The following is a 20,202-nucleotide window of genomic DNA, read 5'->3' on the forward strand; positions in this document are numbered from 1 at the left end:
ATGTCTTCATGAAATTTAAATTACTAGCTCTCTTCTCGTAAGGCGAAAAGACGCCGAAATAAATAAGGAGAAATGATCATCGTAATGAAATAGGAGAAATTAAAGCTCGCACGGAGAGACTTAAGTACTTGTTTTCCTGCCCACTGTTCGGAAGTGGAACGGTAGAGAAATAGTCTAAAGGCAGTTCAATGATCCCGCTGCCAGGCACTTAAGTGTGAATAGCAGAGTAGTCATGCAGATGTAAATGTAGAACGTGGTCGCTCCCGATGTATGTGAAAAGGGCCCGGCGTTCATTACGAAAGCTGACGTCCCAGAGTACTCGTCTCCAGAAATCGAGAGCGGTCCACTACTGTAGTTGAAGTCTTTGGCCAGGCTGCCTGGCACAACCTCTTGTGTACACCCCCATATCCAAGGGATTTTCGGCCTTACTAGTCAATATGAATGGGAAGGGCGGAAGGGAAGAGATGAGTCTTATGAATCTTGTATTCCGATCCAGCGACAAGTCAGGGATCGACTAAAACATTATTATCGACACAGCACAATCGTTGACATACATCGTGTGCCGCGCGCTAGGTGGTGCTTGCATGACGTCACATCCCGCAAAGCACTCACAACAAGTTACGTAGTGCTCTCAACTACAACGCGTGGCCAGTGTTCAGGGACCAGTAATGACTGTGCAAGACCACTTTCTATCATCATGAAGCTAGTGACATCGCGAGAGCTGATAGAGGAAACCAGCCGTGGCATCTGCATTGGAGGATCTTGTTATCACATACCTCATTCTGGATTTTGATCCCTGAGATCCCCTTCACAACATTGACATAAATGGAAGTGTTACACTATGACTCTGACTTTGCCAAGCTCTGTGAAGATGTTCATTAGAGGGGGTGATTCAGTTGCCCCTACCACCATCGTATTATGTAACTAACGATGTTATATATTGGCTCTAAGCACTATGGGAGTTAACATCTGAGGTTATCAGTCCCCTAGACTTTGAACTACTTAAATGTAACCAACATAAGGACATCACACACATCCATGCCCGAAGCAGGATTCGAACCTGCGATCGTACCAGAGGCGTGGTTCCGGACTGAAGCGCCTAGAGCCAACAGTGTTATAACTGGCCTTCTTATTCCAGGAGCGAGATTATCATATTCTCTTACTCGTCACGCGCAGACTGTTAATTCTACACAAATAATGAACAGGATCTTTTTGTAGGAGATTTAATACAGTTAAATTTTGTGCTCGAACACTTCGATAGAGGCCGTAGTTTCGATTTATTCAAGGAATACGTACAAAAGTGGCCTCCAGGCCTCCAGCCCCCAACGGTCAGGATTTTTAGTTTGTTGTCCATGGCACTCCCTCCTACCACTGTTCAAATATTTGCGACAGCACAAATTATTTTCCAAATTCGACCTCTTTTGGTTTTCACTAACTGGCATCAAAAGCAGACTCGCTATGGCAAAAAAGGCATTTCTGGCCAAGAGAAGTCTACTAATATCAAATACCGGCCTTAATTTGAGGAAGAAATTTCTGAGGATGTACGTCTGGAGTACAGCATTGTATGGTAGTGAAACATGGACTGTGGGAAAACCGGAACAGAAGAGAATCGAAGCATTTGAGATGTGGTGCTATAGACGAATGTTGAAAATTAGGTGGACTGATAAGGTAAAGAATGAGGAGGTTCTACGCAGAATCGGAGAGGAAAGGAATATGTGGAAAACACTGATAAGGAGAAGGGACAGGATGATAGGACATCTACTAAGACATGAGGGAATGACTTCCATGGTGCTAGAGGGAGCTGCAGAGGGCAAAAACTGTAGAGGAAGACAGAGATTGGAATGCGTCAAGCAAATAATTGAGGACGTAGGTTGCAAGTGCTACTCTGAGATGAAGAGGTTAGCACAGGAAAGGAATTCGTGTCGGGCCGCATCAAACCAGTCAGTAGACTGATGACCAAAACAAAAAAACTGGCTTTATTACGCCACCGGCTTAGTCGAGCACTTAAAAATTGTAAAATTGACGTCTGTGTAATATTTAACTCACAATTTTTTTTAATTTTAACAGCATGAAACAAGGAATTACGTCGTTGTATTCTGACTACGAAACAACTGTGCTTGTAAGGGTCAAGTTTGGATCGAACTGTCAGAGTAATTAGTTTTAACGTAAAGTTCACAAAAGTCGTTTTTCGTTCATTACCTCATGGCTTCGTTTAAATTAATAATGTTAAAGAACTAGCCGAGTACACTGGTTGCATAATAGCCCAACCAATAAGACTAAAAAAGGTATGGGGAAGTATGTGAATCAGGCCTGCAGGTCACCAAAGGATGCCCATGTCTGGTGTAGTTAGACGGACAGCTTAAACTCACATCTCACCATGAAGGTCACAAGAACTGTTCCTTTGTTCCAGAGTAATGAGTGTGCATCTGAACTGCTCGTCGTAGTCGCAGTCGCAGTCGTAGAAAATGGTTCATATCTTTATATGAAACGTTTAGATCGAAACTGTCCGTCAAAATACTTCCACAAACACTTACATTCTTTCTGCAATAGCTCTTACCGGCACCACAGGCGATTCGGCTTACCAGCTTGCTTGCACAGTTGCAAAGTTTTACATCCTACTTTCTCGTAAAGCTGTGTGCTGCTGATACTCGAACTGAATCTCATGTCGGCTCCACAATAAAGGAGATACCATTCTATAGATCTCGGCTGCCGTCTTCGTACGTAGTGGCTGCACAGTTGTCATACTGACGTCGCCGATATGTATATATGTCTTTGTGTGATGTGGTTTAGTTCTTAAAGCTCAGTTATATACGACGCAATAAACCGTTGGGTCCGTTGCAGAGCGTTGGGTCAGGGGTTCATCCACAATAAGAGAGGCAAGAGGAGCGCTATTGCCTGGAATGGCTCTCTAGGCCATTAAACGTGACGTGGCTGGAAGTTGCGGTCTCCGCCGTCTTAACTGCCCATGCACGAGTTCACAGATTTATAAGGCCGCCCGACGCCAACAGTAGCGGGCAACTTACTGTTAGTAACGAATTGTCACGAGGCGCACTGTCGTATGAGAGCGCCCGTCAGAAGCGGCTCTTATGTATCTTTGTGGCGGGCTTTCGTGAAGAGGTCAGGTAAAAGATATCCGTTTCTGTAGACACAGTTATTTATTTCGGTTCGAAAGAGCGAGGTGGTGAACAGCAAATTTCGAATATGAAATCTCTCTGTAGACAGCAAGTAGAATCTAAGCTGAAATATACTAATATTGAGTGCGATGATGTAGTTGTTCAGAGATCTAACACTGCTTTGGCACTCTGGCGGTTATTCCAAAAACTCTCCACACGAGTGTACAGAAACTGGGTAACTACGACCACAACCATAGATTGAAACATAAAAGAACACTGAAACTTCCTGGCAGATTAAAACTGTGTGCCCGACCGAGACTCGAACTCGGGACCTTTGCCTTTCGCGGGCAAATGCTCTACCAACTGAGCTACCGAAGCACAACTCACGCCCGGTACTCACAGCTTTACTTCTGCCAGTACCTCGTCTCCTACCTTCCAAACTTTACAGAAGCTCTCCTGCGAACCTTGCAGAACTAGCACTCCTGAAAGAAAGGATATTGCGGAGACATGGCTTAGCCACAGCCTGGGGGATGTTTCCAGAATGAGATTTTCACTCTGCAGCGGAGTGTGCGCAGATATGAAACTTCAAAGCTGTGAGTAGCGAGCGTGAGTCGTGCTTCGGTAGCTCAGTTGGTAGAGCACTTGCCTGCGAAAGGCAAAGGTCCCGAGTTCGAGTCTCGGTCGGGCACACAGATTTAATCTGCCAGGAAGTTTCATATCAGCGCACACTCCGCTGCAGAGTGAAAATCTCATTCTGGAAATAAAAGAACAATGTTCGGTCTCCCTGCGATTGTCTGTTTTTCGGCTGGTCGAGCATCTGGGGTTGCCAGGAGTAGCTGTGTTGAAGAGGCTCGCCAGTACTGACGTGTTAGCGTGCTATGGACAATAGATGTTTAGTTTCTTGCTAATAGTGCCAGTACACAGCACGCAAACCAGTACACACAGCCCCTACACTGTGAGCTGATCTATGACCGGTCGCCCACTTAATGTATGACGACCTGGAACTGTTACAGGGACGCAGGAGCTGCAGCAGGCCCTACAACGAGCACCTGCAACGTCAAAGGTAAAGATGCACGATACCTCGCACTAACATAACCACACTTTGTATACACTGTCACAGCTAGCAAGCCGCTACTGCCCTTACTACCCGTCCTACTGTCGCAGAGGTTCTTTCCCTTGGCGATTGCCTTGGAATTTTTTTCCCTCTGCCCTTACAAACCGATATCCTTCGGTCGCTTTCGTCCACTTTCTGTATCCTGATGGACCATGTCAATGAGTAATCCTACCCAGACCCATGGACAACATCACAGCCCGCATCCTGTGACTGGCGATTTGAAAACTATCGTGTTACACGGAGGTGTCAGTAGCACTTTCGGTTTGGTCACCACGCTGGGAGCCCCATCCTAATGAACTGCTTTGCCAAGAGGGGCTCAAAATTAGTCCACCAAACTAAATTTAGGTTTTCCTTGGTTTCTATAAAACGACTAAGGCGAACCCCTGGAGGGTTCCTTAGAAAAGGGCACAGTTTCCTGTCACACGTTTGTCCTAGACACGTTAGTAATCTTCCTCCAGTGACGCTCTCGTCGATGTGACATTAGAACCTCGTCCTCCTCTCTTTTTCTGAAATATAATATTTCAGAAGCATTAAGTAGACAGGCGTAAAAATAGTAAATCTGACTCAGTAATTAACAAAAGACGAGACATATTTGTAAGATATTTCATGGAACAACAATAAATACAAGGCCTTCATTAGAGTGAATTTTCAGTGTAGGCATAGTCAAAATGGGTTTTCTGAAACTGTATACAGCAGATAAAGAGTTCGTATGAGTTACTAGTTATCCCTATTTCCGCATTTGATGCAACCGACACTGTGAAAAGTATGTTACGCAGTCCAACCAGTGTGTCTTACTCTTTGCAGTATGGCAATATATTCCACACGCATCGAAAATCATGCTGCAAGTTCAATCTGTTCCCAGATCTTTTTTTTCCATCATTGCTATAGTCGGCAAGGCACGTTCACACAAATATGCTGCCAGTTCTGTTTTTATCAAAATATATATTTTAGTTTGCGGCCTTCATAAAAAGCCGTGAATGAGTACAAAGGGTCAGATTTCACAATATTAAAATATTCCGTCATTCACTGAAATCCTGTAATCCATAAGCCAGGAAAATAATTGACAATATAATTTATTTATGATGGAAAGTGCTAACTCATTTCATCTGATTTAGAAATTTTCCTTGCTTGCGTTGTGCATCATTGTCATTTCTGGAGACATCGACCGATTCTAAACTTTTGCCATGAGTTGGTAAAGCACTGATATGTTGGCACAAACTTTCAACCTTATCTTGTGCTGATCAAATGTTATCAATCTTCCTTACAGGCCGCTGGCTTTCCCTTCAAACAACATTGTCTCCACAGTGTCCTTCGGAAGAGTTTGCTCGGAGTCTTGTCCACCTACACTGGGAAATGTTAATGAGTGAGTATATGGATCAGGGGAAATTGGGCAGATTTACACTGAAGTGCCAAAGAAACTGGTATAGGCATGGGTATTCAAATACAGAGTTATGTAAACAGGCAGAATACGGCACTACGGTCGGCAACGCCTACGTAAGACAACACATGTCTGGCGCAGTGGTTAGACAGGTTACTACTGCTATAATCAAGATTTAAGTGAGTTTGAGGTTGTATTATAGTCGGCGCACGAGCAATGGGACATAGTATCTTCGAAAAAGCGATAAAGTGGAGATTTTCCCGCACAACCATATCACGAGGGTACCGTGAATATCAGGAATCCGGTAAAACATCATATCTCCGACATTGCTGGGGCCGGAAAAAGATCCTGCAAAAACGGGGCCAACGACCACTGTAGAGAACCGTTCAACACGACGAAGTGCGCCCCTTCCGCAGATTGCTGCACATTTCAAAGCTGAGCCATCAACAAGTGTCAGCGTGCAAACCATTTAATGAAATATCATCGATATGGGCTTTCGGTGCCGAAGGTCTACTCGTATATTCTTGATGACTGTACGACATAAAGCTTTACTCCTCTCCTAGGCCAGTCAACGCCGACATTGGACTGTTGATGACTGGAAACATGTTGCCTAGTCGGACAAATCTCGTTTCAAATAGTATCGAGCGGATGGACGTGTACGGGTATGGAGACAATCCCATAAATCCATGGGCCCTGCATGTCAAGCTGGTGAAAGCTGTAATGGCGTGGGGCGTGTGCATTTGGAGTGATGTAAGACCTCTGATACGTCTAGATACGAATTTGACGGCTCTGTCTGATCACCTGCTTCCATTCATGCCGATTGTGCATTCCGACAGACTTGGGCAATTCCAGCAGAATAATACGAGACCGCACACGTCTAGAATTGTTACAGAGTGGCTCCAGGAATGCTCTTCCGCGTTTAAACCCTTCCGCTGACCACCAGCCTCCCCTGACATGGATATTATTGAGCATATCTGGGATGCCTTGCAACGTGCTGTTCAGAAGAGGTCTCCATCCCCTCCTATTCTAGCGGATTTTGTGGGCAGTCCTGCAGGATTCATGGTATCAGTTCCCTCCAGCACTACTTCAGACATTAACCGAGTTGATGTCACGTCGTGTTGCGCTACTTCTACGTTCTCGCGGGGGCCTTGCACGATATTAGACAGGTGTACGAGTTTCTTTGGCTCTTCAGTGTGGAATGTTCTGTTTTGCAAGAGCGCGGGTATGCTCGTATGCCAAATTTTTTGCGGAAGAAGCATGAATGAGGACTGAGCAGGTCGTTCCGCACTGTTCTGTCAGGGTCTTTTAAAGAGGAACATGTTCATCTTTTCAGTGCTCCTTAGGAGAATTTTACCGCCGGTTACCTTCCTTCTCCTGGTACAACAAGGCGCGCTTCTTATAAAAAACGAATTCTATAGGTCAGTAAAGTTTTGACAGTTTATTTATATACTTCCACACATTTCTATACTTTGACACATGTAAACAATAAATAAATACGCTTAATATGAGGTTAACAAAAATTGTTTTGCTTTACATTTTTTCTGAATACTTTGTTTAACGACGGCAATTCACCGAAAATGCCTAGCTTATGATTTGTACCTTAAAAGAGCAACAATGTAATGAGAAATATTTTACTAAATTTACAGTGTGTCCACTACTACATAATTTTTGACCGCCACTTTAAGTTATTTTCAGGCATGTGAAGAACCATTTCAGACAACTCTTTGTCACTCTTTGTCAAATTTCAAATGTAAAATCTCTCTGTAGACAGCAAGTAGAATCTAAGCTGAAATGTAGTAATACTGAGTGCGATGATGTAGTGGTTCAGAGATCTGTGTCTACTTTGGCAAAATGGGCTCAAAAATCAGTCCACCAACCGAAATCAAGGTACCACTTTGGCATACTTGAATACTTGGTAGAAATGCGAGGACAGAAAGTTGGGATGTGATGAAAATTTCACGCAACGATCAGCTCGTCTTTTTTCCCTACCATAATTTCTTCTGAACTAGCGGTCCTGCATATATTATTACGGTTGAGGGTATGTCTGAAATAGAAGTAAATTTTGGAGAGAAATGGGCCAAAAAGTGTTCTTCAAAGTGATTAATTTCTATGAGATTTCGTCTGAATGTACAGCTAATTTTAAAAAGTAAACTACTGCAGAACCTAACCTTTTTCAAAATCAATCACAGAAAAGTGTGATAGGACCGTTCCTGTTCACAAACTGTATAAATGACCTAGTAGAACACGTCGGATGCTCTTTAAGGCTATTCGCAGATGATGCAGTTGTTTATACCAAAGTAGCAATGGCAGAAGATAGTAAGAATTTGCAGCACGACCTGCAGAGAATTCATTATGGTGCAGACTCTGGCAGTTGAGCCTGGACGTAAATAAATGTTGACATATTGTGCATGCATAAGAAAAGAAATCCACTACTGTACAGCTACACTGTTGGTAACAAACAGCTGAAGACAGCGTCTGCCGTAAAATATCTACACGTAACTATCCAGAGCGACCTTAAATGGAATGACAATATAAAACAGATAGTTGGAAAACAGACACAAGACTCAGATTCATCGGAAGAATCTTAAGGAAATGTAACTCATCCAAAAAAGAAGTGGCTTATAAGGCGTTTGTTCGCCCGATTCTTGAGTATTGTTCATCTATCTAGGACCCATATCCGGTAGGACTGATAGATAAGATCCAACGAAGAGTGGCGCGTTTCGCCACGGGATCGTTTAGCTGGCGAGAGAGCGTTACGGAGATGCTAAACAGACTCCACTGGCAGTCGTTACAAGAGAGTCGTTGTGCATCACGGAGAGATTTACTATTGAAATTTCGGGACAACACTTTTCAGGAGGAGTCCGACAACATATTACTTCCTCTCCACATACATCTCGCGTGTTGACCAGGAGGATAAAATTCGAGAAATTAGAACCAATACAGAGGCTTACCGACAATCATTCTGCCCACGCACTATTCGCTAGTGGAACAGGGTTGGAGGGATAATGTAGATGTAGAAATGTTTCAAAATCCAGTTGAGTATTTCATTTTATGGTATGATAGTATTTCATGATATTTCAAATTGTTCACATTGATCGAAACGCTATCACGGCCAATTTTACCCGTCCAGTGGCCTGAAGCAAATATTACGTGCATCACATATTGCGTGTGTAAGTGCATTAATTTTGAGCCTCTGGATCATGTCCATAAAAGTTTCAAGCTTCCCCGAGAACATTACGTTAAGAACACAAATTTTGAAGATTTGTCATGAAAAGAAGGAACAGAAGTAGCCATCGCCATAACTGTTACTTTAGGTACCCAAAAATTATGGTTTTTTTGGTGTATGTTGATAAAGCATAAATATTTCAGAAAAACGATAAAATGGCGTTCCCAGACAAATGTCTAAAGAATTTACAGTTAAAATTTGATGCATTTGGTGTGGTTAGTTATTTAGATAATTACGGCCCACTTTGCAAGAAAAGAAAAGGCTAACGACCGTTTTTCGCAGTTTTCTCAGAAACTGCCCATGTACAAACGATGCTTTTATAAGCTGCCTGTTGCAAAAGAATTACCCGATCTGTTCAATTTTTCTGGGCTGGTCAGAGCGTGTAATATGTAAATTTTGACCCGGTACTGTAGAATAGCCACAGTATGCGCGTTCTTCCGATAGATCTCTGTGATCAAAACAGCCAGTGGTATGGCCCCTTGAAAAATCACATTTTTTAGCGTCGTGCACGTACCGGTTTCTTTCGCTTGCTTTTGTTTCCTATAAAACAGACCAACATGAATTGAAAAATTTGCGAAACTGAAGTTACCACCTACACGTCTACTTTACAACACGCAGCCATTGACCCTGTGAACGAATGGACAATGCTCTGGCTAAGCAATGAAAGGTGAGAGGCGCCGAACAGTTAAAAAGCGGCGCGTGGAAGTAGTGTAGTGAGTGCCTAATGGCAATTTTGTGGCCATCATCGCCGACCGTGTTTGAATTTCAAATAGCGTCATTTATACTTGTTGAACAAGCTGTGGCCTCCTTCAAACTGCGTCATGCGCTTTGGCTCAATTTTTTTACATTGAAGGTGACTATTGGTTACAGATCTAATAAGTATCAGAAGCTGACGGAATAGTGATAACAAAGACGATCTTTTTACCAATATCATAGTTTTTTGACTGAATCATAATCCAGGTTTTTCTATTTAAACTTCCCAGAAAATTTAATTTTACTTTGGATGTGTTAATTGTCCCACGTTGGGAAACATTGTTGTAGATGTTGCGTATAAAGTATCCACTAGATGTCAAAATATTCCACAAAATGTTATATGGGAGACTAAATTATGTGCGGAATCAAAGAGATTAATAAAGGACAATTCAACAGTGGACACAGATAATCGATAAAGATAGAAAGTTAAAAGAGAAATTAGTGTTTATTGGTCTCAAAAACGGATTTGATAACTATTTGCACTCCACCTGTTTAAAAAGTACCTGACCACGTGTCTCAGTCCCCTGATAAGTACTCACCATCATCAGTTTGCTGGATGATCGATATTTGGCGTTTCACATTGTTGCAACAGTTTGTGTGGAAAAAGGATTTGAATACTGCTTAAATAATCCAACACTGTATTTAAAGTCAATAAAATAATTTTCAGTTTGTGTGCTGCAACATACAAGATGACTCTGTGATGATATTACAAACTATCAGGATGATGGGGAACGTTAAATGTATCGATTTGAGGTAAAGGATCCTGGTGTGGGAAAGACCGAGTCGAAAGTTATAACCTAAAATCGTTTTGATACCTCTGACAGCGAAATACATGTACCAGTAATAGCATTGCTAAGACTGTAGGGTACTCACCTTTCGCAGCTGGTAGCACGAACCAAAGCAAGTAAAAAATTGTTTCGTACACATGGGATCTAAAATGCATAGCCGGCCGAAGTGGCCGTGCGGTTAAAGGCGCTGCAGTCTGGAACCGCACGACCGCTACGGTCGCAGGTTCGAATCCTGCCTCGGGCATGGATGTTTGTGATGTCCTTAGGTTAGTTAGGTTTAACTAGTTCTAAGTTCTAGGGGACTAATGACCTCAGCAGTTGAGTCCCATAGTGCTCAGAGGCATTTGAACCATTTTTTTAAAATGCATACGTTAAGGGCTATGGACACTCGTTCATTAGAAGCCATCGGTTTCGTAAATGAACACGTGCTCGTACTTCTTAAGGAATGCATTTTAGAGCTCATGGTCCATACTACCACCTTTAAGTTGCACACTCTCCATCCGTAGTAAGAACAGTATCGGTTCATTCCATCGTCAAAGATAGCACAACGATTTTCGCTACTGACTTTCAACTCGGTCGTTTCCGGACCGGGGTCCCTTACCTGACTTCTCCAAGTTTGTAACCTCATCGTAGAACCAGCTATATACACCAAGGTGAAAAAAGTCACACGATACCTCCTAGCCGGCCAGTGTGGCCGAGCGGTTCTAGGCATATCAGTCTGTAGCCGCGCGACCGCTACGGTCGCAGGTTCGAATCTTGCCTCGGGCATGGATGTGTGTCATGTCCTTAGGTTCGTTAGGTTTAAGTAGTTCTAAGTTCTAGGGGACTGATGACCTCAGCAGTTAAGTCCCATAGTGCTCAGAGCCATTTGAACCATTTTTTTGATACCTCCCAACATCGCGTCGGACCTCCTTTTGCTCGGCGTAGTGCAGCAACTCGACGTGAAAAGTACTCCACAAGTCGTTGGAAGTCCCCTGCGGGAATATTGAAACATAATTGTGAAGGCCTTCCCGGTCCAGGATTTTGTGCACGAACTGACCTCTCAATTATGCCCCACCAAATGTTCGATGGAATTAACGTCAGGCGATGTGTGGTCAAATATTCACTCGAATTGCTCCAAAATGTTCTCCAAACTAGTAGAGAACAACTGTGACCCGGTGACATGACATGTCGTCATCCATAAAACTTCCATCGTTGTTTGGGAACATGAAGTCCACGGATAGCTGCAAATGCAAGAAGCCGAACATAATCAGAATCCAGTTCATTTCGTATATACACAGCCAACACCGTTTTCAAAGTGCCTTGTTAACAACTCGGGTCCATGGCTTCGTCGGGTCTGCACGCACTCGAACCCTACCACCATCTACAACCAACGGAAATCGGTACTGATCTGACAAGCCCATCGCTTCCCAGTCGTCTAGGGTCCAGACGACATCGTCCCGAGCCGAAGAGAGTCGCTGTAGGTAACGTGCTGTTAGCAAGGGCACCTTCGTTGATCGTCTGCTGCCATAGCCCATTAACGCCAATTTCGAGGCACTGTAATAACCGATACAAAATTTAGCTACCGTATTGAATTATTATTTAAACTTGGGAGGGGGTCCATATGTATCTTCAGCCATGAGAAATGGATTTTGTGTAGCATACTGAGTTCCACCCACACACGTAACAGTCAAGCAAAGGAGAACAATTCATAAACTTGAATCAAATTTCATTAACAGTTCAACATACCGAAATGTGGTTTTGGCAAATTATAGAATGCAAAGAGGTGAATATTCTGCGGTGTTGTTAATGCACGAAACTTTCTCAGCTACGGTAAAATAACAGTAGCTATAGTTTCTTGTTTCAGAACAATACTTTAATTTTTAAGCGTTATCGAGAGTTAATTGGAAACAAAATTAGCTAGTACAGAAGTAAACTTAAAATTTCTGCGCTTGTTTGTTGTTCTGGTCTTCAGTCCTGAGACTTGTTTGATGCAGCTCTCCATGCTACTCTATCCTGTGCAAGCTTTTTCATCTCCCAGTACCTACTGCAACCTACATCCTTCTGAATCTGCTTAGTGTATTCATCTCTTGGTCTCCCTCTACGATTTTTACCCTCCACGCTGCCCTCCAATACTATATTGGTGATACCTTGATGCCTCAGAACATGTCCTACCAAGCGATCCCTTCTTCTGGTCAAGTTGTGCCACAAATTTCTCTTCTCCCCAATCCTATTCAATACTTCCTCATTAGTTATGTGATCTACCCATCTAATCTTCAGCATTCTACTGTAGCACCACATTTCGAAAGCTTCTATTCTCTTCTTGTCCAAACTATTTATCGTCCATGTTTCACTTCCATACATGGCTACACTCCATACGAATACTTTCAGAAATGACTTCCTGACACTTAAATCAATACTTACGCTTACGTCATTCAAAACCAACACAGTGAGGCTTCCCATAAGCTATTGACCTTTCTGGTCAGCAACTGCTTGGTTAATAAGACACTCTCTTCCCGTGTTCTGTCACAACAGCTACTGTATTAGCATGTTAGTACGGTGGGTTTGGCTCAATTATACTGTGTTTTCGCAAAATAAACAAAATTAAACATGTCAACAAGAAAAATATAAATGTTACACATAACGGATGATGCTTCTTCAGAGGCACAAAAGTCAACAAGTCAGACAAAAATAAATTGCCAATTCTGTTGCAGTTTTGGCAGAATTCCGTAAGTCATGATATATTTAGTAGTGAATGACTGGAATGGAATGATTTTCTTCCTGCGCTTCAGCGATCTGAGAAATATGAAAATACTACACAGCAAATATTTTTGTTCTGTCCCAATCCAGAGAGAAGGGTAAGCTTCCTGATCTCAAATAAATTTTGATGTGTTAAATACAGTCTATATGAATTTGTGATCTATTTTCAACTTAATGAGTAGTCTCAAGCGGTCAGTAAAGTAATGACCATCATGTTTTCATAACCTTACTATCAACAAACAAAAGGCATCAAATTTGTAATTTCTCAAAGAACAATGCTTGCATTTTTCTGCAGTCTGGAACACAGTATAACTGGTGGCAATAAAAGTCTTTCGTAACACTGAAACTGTGAACAAACTGACAGTTTTCGGAACCTTGCCAACTACTCGTCAGAATCAATATCACTGATGAATTAAAAGATATTTGAAGTGAAAAAGTTCCACTTCCTCACTCTGTACGGGGATCGAAAAGGAAAGATAGCACACCAGTTTCTGTACTATAAATGAAGAGCAGAAAAGAATTGTTTTCTCAGTTTCAGTACCGGCTGCTCATTATTAAACACACATGGGATAACAAATTCCGCTGAAATTGCAACAAGAGCAGCGATTTGACTGTCCCAGACTTCTAGCCCGCGGTGGTCTCGCGGTTCTAGGCGCGCAGTCCGGAACCGTGCGACTGCTACGGTCGCAGGTTCGAATCCTGCCTCGGGCATGGATGTGTGGGATGGCCTTAGGTTAGTTAGGTTTAAGTAGTTCTAAGTTCTAGGGGACTGATGACCACAGCTGTTAAGTCCCATAGAACTCAGAGCCATTTGAACCAACTTCTAGTCCTTTTTGTGCTACACAGGAGCGTCACCTGTACCGAATTTTGACTAAAAACCTAAATTTTGTTACTGCCATTCTCTACCTCCTTTGCCAAACACACAGTATCACCTCACCATCACGCTAGTGCTGCTGCAACTACGGTTTGTTAAGTGAAGAACTGAGGACAATTCAGCTCAACAGCTTACGGAAAAGCACATCCTCAATATAAAAATAAATGTGCAAGTTAACTCCTGTTGTCGCAATGCCATATTAATGTTCAGTTCACCACTATGACCCTTAAGACAGTTCCACATGTTAACAATTTGACGAAATACTATCCTCTTTGGATGCTATCATTTACCAAAAACTCGTTTAGATATTTCGATCCTTTTGGGAGATACAATGGATGGTATTAACAGTTCTCTTTCGCTCTATTGCGGTGCATGCGGGTGGAACATAATGTGCATCATGAAATCCATTATTTCGAGACGGGATACATATAGATCTTCTCCAAAATCTAGAGAAAAATTCTATATGTTAGCTAAATTTCATGTGGAACAATGCTTGATCTAATATGTAGCAAACGCCAAATCATATAGCGACCCGTAATTTCCATTGCAAAGCATTCGAATTTCACACACTATGTTATTTAATTGGGAAGACCACAATAACTATGACCATTAATGAAATGATAGGTACCATACAGCTGAGGTATTAAGTTGCAAGATGAAAAAGAATTTTTTTTAACTGACTAGTTGAAAATATTTCAAATAAGGTGGAGCAAGTGTGACTTTCTACCTGTAATGGCACTGCTGCATCTTGGCTAGCAGGCTAACCAGCGTTCTCTTGGTTCAAATTGCTCTGAGCACTATGGGACTTAACTGCTGAGGTCATCAGTCCCCTAGAATTTAGAACTACTTAAACGTAACTAACCTAAGGACATCACACTCATCCATGCCCAAGGCAGGATTCGAACCTGCGACTGTAGCGGTCGCACGGTTCCAGACTGTAGCGCCTAGAACCGCTCGGCCACACCGGCCGGCCAGCGTTCTCTCTTTGCACCTGTAGGCACATACAACTTCACTGGGCAGGCTTCCTTTATGTTCGCACTTACAGGTCAGACTACATGAGGATTACTGATGCATAGGGTTAATCTGTGTTCTCATTTTTAAATAAAAATTATTGTAGCAGGGAACAATAGGGTAGTCAACAACATTAATGAATGGTTACAAACTGAGCATTCAAAACACAGTGGTAAATTAGGAACAATAGAAAATGCATTATTGTTTGCCGATTTAAAAAAAAAAAGTTTCGAAACTGTCTTTTGCCACGCACCAACCATCAGTCAAACTATCAAGCACCCTGTGGAATACTTAAGAGACGTAAAGTATAGCCGTAAATTAAATCTGTATGAATGGTTTGATAGCTATTGAACTCGTATGTAGACACTGAAAACGCAAAAATCTTAGCATCTGAATTAAATTCCTTCAAAAAATCATAATCTAAAATTTCAGTATCGCTTTTTGTTGTCTCTGTCCATTGTTTGTAAGTATGAGGCAGGGTTACCTCAGAGATTTAAAATTTTCTGGTGTAAAAAATTTACAATTAAGAATCGAAACAAATGAAAGACAATTTCAATGCAAATAAACTTTTTGGAGCATTTGTTATTTAACCTTTGCATCAGTGTTCGACAAAATAGTGTGAAAACCTTTATAGTATGAACTCCACGTCTAACATGTGCATGAAGACATGATACGTTGGCCCAGTGACCTCAGCAGGTTGGTCCCATCGTCCTTACCACATGATACATCGCAAGGGCTAGTAGTGTTTGTGAACAAATGCTCTTAAACACAATAGCAGAGAAAATCTGAATCAACTGATAATGCCGAAAGAACAGTACAGAGATTGTTCCTCTAATATTAACGAAGATTCAGTACATTAGACGTTTCAGATCATAACCGACAAACCTCGAGAAACGATGGCTCGTACACAGATGAGTAGAATTTGTTAAGGAACCTATTTTCTTTCACCCACTGCCTAAGCTTTATGTGTATGCGAGATTCGTAAGGAACTGAGATTTCAAATAAACAACCCTACACGAAGACATTGTATTAAAAGCATTTTTATAGTATGTACAGATTGTGTTCAAATAGTCGATGCTGTCATTAAAAACTGGATGTATTCGTGGCAGTAACCGTCGAGGCTGATAGGATTTTGTTTCATGACGCGAAACGTATCACAGATTTTCGCAGACTGCAGGGTTCTGGTGACCGTAGATGAAATACTTATGAGACACTTAATGTCCCAGAAAGAAAGTCATTCAGAGTAATTACATTAAACAAACTCGTTAGCTACGATACCGGTGCTTTTCGATCTGTGAAACGTTATCCAAAGGTGTTTTTTCCTCGGACATCGACAGCGTAATTAACTGGACTGTAACATACTAGAACGACAGGGCTCTGCACTCATTACTTGATACAGGGATCAGTAATTACTTATGTATTGTATGAGGAAATTGTTGGCAAGACGTTCTAGTTAAATACAGTGGCTGCAGTACAGATGTTAGACAACAAACTCTAGTCAAATATAGTAGCTGCAGTACAAATGTTAGCAAACAATCATCCGAACAAGCATAAAAGAATAACCACTTCTACCTATGCACAAGATAATCTCTCGAGCCCAGAACTCAAAACGGTTCAAAGGAAAATAAAAGGTACTGGGTAGACGGACTCATCGCTTCGGTAACCTCTCCCTAACAATTCGCGTTTATGTCCTGTTTCATCATGATACAGGTTTCCTCAGTCGATCGAAATAATGAAATAAATAGCCAACTTAAATATCTTCCATTTTATCTGCAGAAAAATTTGTCATTATAAAACCCACCAACCCAAATGTCGGTGAAGTGCTTCACTGAGGTGAAGGGATTTACACAACATAGGAAACCTTGCTAGCCACATCAAACGAATCTAAAGATTGACGACCCAAGAAAAAGAATACTGATTTCCACTGGCACCTTCTACGAAAACTCCCATCGTTACGTCAGGTAACCACGCTTCCTTAAGCCCACTCCGTGCCGGACGAATCCTAAGCGCTGAGGGCACGGGCGTAGGCCACGAGATCGTGACGGAGGAAGTTAAGTGGGGATTAATGTTCTCATGCTGACATCGAGGTCGGCCCAACTCTGTATCACCAGCATCTCTATTCGTATCTTCCTGCTTTGTGGTTAGAGCGAGTCAGCTGCCACACAGCCACACATACTATACCACTTCAGCAACAACAAAGATCTCAAAGATCCATTGAAGTCCCAATCCTGGTCTCATAAACACCTAAAAAGACTATATTATATTAACACCTCACCTAGTCTTGCAACTACCTCAACTCAAAAAAGAAGTTTATATATATATATATATATATATATATATATTGGGAAAAGAAGACAGCACCGTCCAGTCTAGAATCCAATTCCACTTGTAACATATGTAACCAGCCCCTCTCCCCCTCCTCCCGCCCGACCAATAGGCGAAGACATTACCCATGAACCTAACTAATTGTTCCTACTCACCTCATTGACGTACACCGTGTCCTCATTAATTCCATCCACAATACACCAACAACTGAGGAATGGAAAAGGAAGTTGTGGTTTAATGTCCTTTTGACGATGGGGTCTAGAGAGACAGTGCACAATCTGGGATTTGAAATGGAGAGAGAATTAGATAGACCGTGGCCTTTGAAAGAAACCATCCTGCTGTTCATCGAAGTGATTTACGGAATCGGGAATGGCTGGATAGGGCTTTGAACCACCATCATCCCGAGAACGAGTCCAGTACCTTACTACTGCGCCATTCGGGAGGACGACGGTTCAATCCCGTCTGCAGCCATCCGTGATTTCCCTAAATCGTTTCAGGCAAATGCTGGGATGGTTCCATTGAAATGGCACGGCCGATTTTCTTACCCATCCTTCCCTAATCCGAGCTTGCGCTCCGTCTCTAATGAACTCGTTGTCGACGGGACGTTAAACACTAACCACCACCACCACTACTGCGCCACTTCGCCCAGTTCCACAAGTAAAAAAATCTGTGACTCATAACAATTCTTCTTAAGAACTTCCATGCTCCAAGCGATAACTGTAGCTACTTCATCCGACTTCTGCCTCAATATCCAAATAATGTACTCTAAAATTGAACCCCTGCTTATTTTTAACTACCTCATAACACCTACATATCGTCCTGTCGCACGCTATTCTCTTGCCTACCACATCATGGACGGACAGCAGCATTATACTATATTGCATAATATGTGTTCCTTTACCTTTAGAAAAGTTTTCACCCACAGCCAAACCGTCATAATATTCATGAACTTATTGCCAATGAAATCCTTCTCTGACCTCATTATACAATCTACCTGTAATCTTACACTGTGGTGATATCCTCTGAGCCCAGGCAGAGGTGCTGGCCGAGCGGTTCTAGGCGCTTTAGTCCGGAACCGCGCTGCTGCTACGGTCGCAGGTTCGACTCCTGGCTCGGGCATGGATGTGTGTGATGTCCTTATGTTAGTTAGGTTTAAGTAGTTCTAAGTCTACGGGACTGATGACCTCAGATGTTAAGTCCCATAGGGTTTAGAGCCGTTTGAACCATTTTTGAGCAGAGGTGCAGTCGGTCATGTCAGGGAGATCCACACTTGCCCATACCTCTTATGCAATCATCCTACCTAACAATATACTCATGAATTTTAACTTGTGTTACCATAATATCTACCACCTACTCTATATCCAGCATTGGGAACGACGGCGCTTCAAATTTCCATCAGCCAACAGACTTTGGTTTCTGTAATTTCCCCAAATCACTTGCGGGAAAAGTTAGGACGGTTCCTTCGGAAAGAAAGTCCTTCTCTAATCGGATTTTTCTCTTCTATATATTTTCAGTTGCCAGTAAACGATAATACGGCTAGAAACTTGCCCTCGGAGCAAAGAAAGTGGATTTTGAATTATTATTGGGAATGTGAAAAGATGAAGGAAGTGTAGAGACGATGGCGGGCAGACTTTGTTACTGCAGCACCATCCCGTGTAAAAATAACAAAATTACGCAACAAATATGAGAGGGGTGGAAGTTTGCGTGATCCGAAGAAGGGACAGCGTGGCAGGAAAAAATCAGTAGCGGATGATAGAAGAAAGGAGGCAATGGAACAAGCTTTCACAAGATTCCAAAGGAAGTCAGTGCGGCAAGCTACTCGTGAATCTAGTGTAAGGAAATGAAACGTTAATTGCATTTCAAAGCAAGCAAATCGTAAATCCTTCGTTCCCAATTTCCCTCGTACGATGAATGAGGACGGCCCAGATAGGCGCCTCAAATTCTGCGAACGGACTTGCGACGACGAACAGTTGACTGATGTCATTGTTTGATTTGGTGAGTTGAAGTTCAAACTGAATGGAAACATTAATCTATATAACTGTGTGTACTGGGCAAGAGATAATCAACATGTTAGCGAAGAACGATCTGTTAATCTTGCTGGTATAGGTGTCGTGAGTCAGAGGACTTGTAGGGACACAATTTTTTGAAGAAACAGAGGCAGGTGTAAACTAAACTACCTTACCTTACCTTGTTGAGGAACGAACTGTACTAGTTGTCCACCATTCCATGACCATCGTGACGTGCGGCTGTTCCTGGATGAAATATTTGTTGAGATGTTGACAGGCCGACGAGGAAGTGTTGAGTTTCCACCCAAATCTATCGATCTAACGGGGAACTCTGAAGGACACCGCCTATGTCGCAAAACCACGTACGCTGGTTGACATAGAAGAATTTCTGACTTGTGAACCTACTCTAGCGGCAGACATAATACATTTGTGTCGATCTATTACCCATCGTTGCGGACGCTGTATTGCCGCCGATGGAGAACATTACGAACATATTCAACAGTAAAACGTGATCAGTAATGTCGTGACCACCCATGTCACTTAAAAATTTATAGCTTTCACTATTTTCGTTCGAGTTATTAAAGTTCAAGCACTGTAAACCCCTTTGCGCAACACCATGTAGATTTATTTATTATTTTTTATTCATTAATTTTCGGCACTGAAATTCTTCGCATTGCCTAGGTTCAAAAATGGTTCAAATGGCTCTGAGCACTATGGGACTCAACTGCTGAGGTCATTAGTCCCCTAGAACTTAGAACTAGTTAAACCTAACTAACCTAAGGACATCACAAACATCCATGCCCGAGGCAGGATTCGAACCTGCGACCGTAGCGGTCTTGCGGTTCCAGACTGCAGCGCCTTTAACCGCATGGCCA

General features: G+C 42.3%; 1 non-coding gene across 1 annotated transcript; it reads right to left on the reverse strand.

Annotated features, from left to right (window-relative positions):
- Positions 1 to 3,417: 3,417 nt before the first annotated feature.
- On the reverse strand, positions 3,418 to 3,492 carry Trnas-cga (transfer RNA serine (anticodon CGA)). The gene has a single exon. It is a non-coding gene; the product is annotated as a tRNA-Ser (tRNA).
- Between the last annotated feature and the right edge of the window lie 16,710 nt (positions 3,493 to 20,202).

This window comes from Schistocerca serialis, chromosome 4 (genome assembly GCF_023864345.2).
Source record: "Schistocerca serialis cubense isolate TAMUIC-IGC-003099 chromosome 4, iqSchSeri2.2, whole genome shotgun sequence".
Classification (NCBI taxonomy): domain Eukaryota; kingdom Metazoa; phylum Arthropoda; class Insecta; order Orthoptera; family Acrididae; genus Schistocerca; species Schistocerca serialis.